This window comes from Octopus sinensis, linkage group LG14 (assembly GCF_006345805.1).
Source record: "Octopus sinensis linkage group LG14, ASM634580v1, whole genome shotgun sequence".
In the NCBI taxonomy this organism is placed as follows: Eukaryota; Metazoa; Mollusca; class Cephalopoda; order Octopoda; family Octopodidae; genus Octopus; species Octopus sinensis.
Window position 1 is genome coordinate 57373253 of NC_043010.1, and position 5360 is coordinate 57378612.

The window sequence follows — 5360 nt, forward strand, 5'->3', positions numbered from 1 at the left end:
CACCCCACCCCACCCCAGCTGCTCCCCCCCGGTGCTTTGCTGCACCACCAAAACTAAACCAAAACAACAGCAAAAAAAGGCAGCTTACCTTCATATTAGAACCGGTCTGTGAGTTCAGTGGGGAAGTAAAACTGGGGTTCACACCCTGCACTCAGGCAGACATGCATCCCTGGACTGTGTATGTATTTGTGCCTGGGCATGTGATGATGTAAAGGCATCCCAGCCATGATCATCACAATGATTTCTTTTTCTTCAGTTATAGTGTATTTGGGATCACATTATATATTTTGTCTTTTTCTCTTAGGATGGTGCTTTGTGAAGTGAGGGAGGTTTGGCTGCTATTTCTAGCTGATCGATTACCCGCTTAGAGGTCTCCCTTGTTGACTAGTGTTGTGTTGTGTTGTGTGTGTATGTATTGCTGTTGTTATCAGTCTATCTGCTGCAGCAGTGTGACAATAACTGTGTGTTGATGTATTAGAGATGTGGTATAGAGGAGGGGCAGCAGCAGCAGCAGCAGCAGCAGATGGAGGAGGAGAAGGGGGAGGCTGGCTTTGCCTGCTTCCTTCTCACTCTCTCTCTCACTCACTCTCTCTCTCACTCACTCTCTCTCACTCTCTCTCTCTCCCTTTCTCTACCTATATATACCTTTCTCTCTACACACACCTCTCCCTCTCTCTACACCTTCTGCTATACTCACCTCTTTTTATATACACCTTGCTCTCCACACACTTCCTTCTCTCTCACTCTCTTCACTCCTCTTTTTACATCCTCTTCTTCCTCCATATACTCCTCTCCCTCCATATACACACCTCCTTCTCTACACAAACAACTCTCTCACTCTACTTTTCTCCCTCACCACAAACATTCCTCTCTCTTTATATACACTTCTCTTTTTATATGCACTTCTCTCTCTCTCTCTCTCTCTCTCTCTGTACATCTATCTATCTATCTATCTATCTATCTATCTATCTATCTATCTATCTATCTATCTATCTATCTATCTATCTATCTATCCATCTATCTATTCCTCTGTCTATCTGTCTGTCTATCTATTGATCTATCTATCTATCTATCTATCTATCTATCTATCTATCTATCTATCTATCTATCTATCTATCTATCTATCTATCTATCTATCTATCTATCTATCTATCTATCTATCTATCTATCTATCTATCTATCTATCTGTATACACACACTCGTACATATACATACATATATGTATGTATATACACATACCTCCCTCCCTCCCTGTCTCTCTCTACACCACATAGTTTCCTTGATCAATTCTCAATACTTACAGACACCTTTTAAATTCAACAAACACTCTTGTTGTTTTTGTTTAAATAAAATGGCTCAGCCTCTGTCTCTGTCGGTATTTCTGACCCTGGGTGTTTGCTTGTTTGATCAACCTGGCTCATTGAATTAGTATACAAGTGGCTGAGTACTCCACACATATTAACCATTAACCTAATTCTCAGATAAACCCTGTATGGTACAATGTGACAAGATTGGACATTTTCAATTCCAGGTAAAATCAATCCAACAGGCTTTTGCACACTTTCCACCTCTCCAATGTCACCTGCAAGGTATGGCTCAGTCCAAAGCTATGGAAAACAACTCTTGTCCATGATGTCAAACAGTGGGATTGAAACCGAGATCTCGTGATTCACCATTCACCTACAGAGCATTTTTTACTTGTTTCAGTCATTAGACTGTGGCCATGCTGGGGCACCACCTTGAAGAATTTTGAGTGAATGAATCAACCCCAGAAATTATTTTCTTTAAGCCGGGTACTTATTCTATCAGGCTCTTTTGCTGAACTGCTAAGTAATGTGACGAAAACACCCCAACACTGGTTTCAGGTGGCTGGTGGTGATGGGCGGGGGCACAAACACACACACACACACATGACAGGCGTCTTGCAGTTTCCATCTACCAAATCCACTCACAAGGCTTTGGTTGACCCAGGGCTATATTAAAAGACACTTACCAAAGATGCCACACAATGGGAGTGAACCAGGAACCCTGTGGTTGGGCAGCAAACTCCTTACCACACAGCCACACCTGCACATAAGTACCTGCTTTTGTTTTGGGTCTTCCATTTTAAATATCTTTCTAAGGAGACAAAGTTCAATGATTCTGACCCTTTTCAGGGTATTCAGGAAGTGTGGAAGGAAGCAGAGTGCTCCTCAAATCTGACTCTAATTTTGAGCAAAACAATGCATTCTACTGAACATACCCCACACCCAAGGGGTCGGGGATGAGCGAGTCATTTCTATATTATTGTTCTTACTGTCGTTGTGGTTGTTGTGGTTGTTGCTGTGGTTTTTGTATTGTTGTTGTTGTTGTTACTCTCGTTATGGTTGTCGTTGTTGCCGGTGTCATTATGATTGTTTTTACTGTTGCGGTTGTTGCTGTTTTCAGTGATGTTTGCTTGTATAATTGTTCAAATATAAATGATGTGTGCGGAAAAGTAGGAAACATGAGAGAGAGAGAGAGAGAGAGAGTAAGGGGAGAGAGAGAGCGGAATGGAAAGGAACGGAGAGGGAAGGAGAGGGGGGATGTCCCTGTGGTTGTGTTGATCCTGTTTGGTTGTGTTGGGAGGAAATGGAAGCCAACAGAGAAAACATGGAAGATCAGAGAAGAAACAAGGAAGAAAAACAAAGAAACAAGAGACAAAGGAAGAAGATCTGAGAAGAAAATGAAGAATTTAATTCCTTGTTTTCTATCTTTGGAAACTGTTTTTGGAGCTTCTCTTGTGTTCTGTGGTGAAGGAAAATACCCCCCCCCACCTTCCCAGCCCACCCCCCTCTCTAACATATACAGAAATACACTCACACACACATATGCACACACGCACGCACATATACATACACACATATACATACACACATATAACATAAGCATATGCACACACGCAAACACATATACACATAAACACTCATAACCATAGATATAACATGCACGCGCAAACATACATATATTAACATGCATACACAAAGACATACACACACACATGCACTTCTACACATGTACACACACAAAATTACATGCACATACACACACACACACAAACACATACATACGTATACATATACTCACATACATGTACAAACTTGTACACATAAACACATACACCTATACACATGCAATACACATACAACTACAAACAGATGCTACACACAAGCACACACATGCTTGAACACATACACACATGCATACACCCTCGCACATGATTGCAAATAAACATATATACATACGTGCACACATACACACAATCTGATACAATCACACATTCACACATAAGCAACACCCACAAACCCAAACACACATTTAAGTTACAAACAATAAGAAATGTACTCAATACAGAAATGAAGTGCACAGATTTCTTGAAGTCTATCTATCTATCTAGCTATCTCTGTTTCCATCTACCTGCCTGTCTGTCATTTTGACAATGAGTGTGTGACACACAACATACATAGATGCACACACAAACACACACACACACACACACCACACACACATATATATATATATAATATATATAAATATATATATATATATATATATACATATATATATATATATATGTATATATATATATATAATATATATATATATATATAAAATATATATATAATATATATAATATATATATATATATATCTATATATATATATATATATATATATATATATATATATATATATATAATATATATATATATACATATATATATATTGTAGCTGTGATACCAGTGCCAGTGGCACAATAAGAGAACTATCCGAACGTGGGCATTGCCAGCGCCGCCTGTCTGGCCTCCGTGCCAGTGACACGTAAAAAGCACCATCCAATCATGGCCGTTTGCCAGCCTCGTCTGGCACCTGTGTCGGTGGCATGTAAAAGCACCCACTACAACACTCATGGAGTGGTTGGCGTTAGGAAGGCATCCAGCCGGAGAAACTTGCCAGATCAGAGACTGGGCCTGGTGCAGACTTCTGGCTTCCAAGACCCCAGTTGGACCATCCACCCATGCCAGCATGGAACGGATGCTAAACGATGATGATGATGATGATGATGATGAATTATATATATATATATATACAATGATAGCTCGCAGTAGGAGTTTAGTTCATTCCCTGACTGAGCTCATCTTACGATTTACTTGTTTTACAACTCAATTTTCCCCATTGCAATTAACTAAAATATAATTATTCCATTCCATCCCCCACAAAAAACCACTCAAAAATAATTTTGTTTGGGTTTTAAAACAGAAAAGTTGCAGTTACAAGTAAAATGACAATTATAGAAAAATGAGAATGCAAAAGAAATATGTAAACTGGTTTTATTAACTGAATTAGCTTAAAGATGATTTGTGTGCTCGGACTGCAGATTTCCACTCTTACCTCAAGACAAAAATTCATGCAAGCTTCGGCTCATAAAGCAAATTACTCATACAATGAGGCACTCATACTGCAAGATTCTACTGTGTGTGTATATATATATATATATATATATATATATATACAGTATATATATATAGATATAGAATTTAATATAAATATAAATTACAAAGTGGGACAAGAACGCAAAAAACACACAAGGAGACGACACAAAAAGCGAGGGGTCCCTCGAAGCCTCCATCTTCAGTCGGGAACCGGATTCATCTTAGTAATTTCGGCTGTTTAATCTCGATATCACTCCGATCCGGCGGCCAGCCCCAAGGAAACATCCAAGCCACAGGCATTGGATTCTTGGAAGAGGGTCGAATGTATAGGAACAAAGACAGTAGAGCCACACAAATGTAAATACAAGAAACAAAATATATAAAAAAACAGAAATAAAAACACGAAGGTGACAGTACATATATATATGTGTGTGTGTGTTTGTATGATATGTGATATATATATATATACAACACCACATATATATATATATATAATAGCTGATATATATAGTATGTAATATTTGTGTGTGCATATGTATATATATATACATATATAGATATGGCACGTAAAAAGCACACCACTACACTCACGAGTGGTTGGCGTTAGAAGGCATCCAGCTGTAGAAACACTTGCCAGATAAGACTGGAGCCTGGTGCAGCCTTCTGGCTTCCCAGATCCCCGGTTCGAACCGACGTCCCAACCACTGCCATGCTAGCATGGAGAACGGACGTTAAACGATGATGATGAGATGATGATGATGATATATGTACACCCCCTCCCCATTCTATAATTTATATTTACTTTTATAAGGAAAAGGAAATGGTCCACAGTACTCACCCATAAAACAAAGGACAGACATCCATGTGTATGCCATCATCACCATTGTCATCACTGAATGTCCGTTGTCCA

The 5360-nt window shown here is 39.1% G+C and overlaps 2 protein-coding genes across 2 annotated transcripts in view; one reads left to right on the forward strand and one right to left on the reverse strand.

The window, feature by feature from the left end:
* The window catches only part of LOC115219365 (protocadherin beta-15-like), a 98326-nt gene extending 97805 nt beyond the window's left edge, over window positions 1–521 (reverse strand). The window contains exon 1 of the mRNA XM_036509060.1: window positions 89–521. The gene's annotated coding sequence lies outside the window, so the exon portion shown is untranslated. The remainder of the gene's footprint in view (window positions 1–88) is intronic.
* LOC115219366 (transcription factor SPT20 homolog) overlaps window positions 1–5360 on the forward strand; it is a 91324-nt gene that overhangs the window by 69186 nt on the left and 16778 nt on the right. The gene's annotated exons all lie outside the window — the stretch shown is intronic.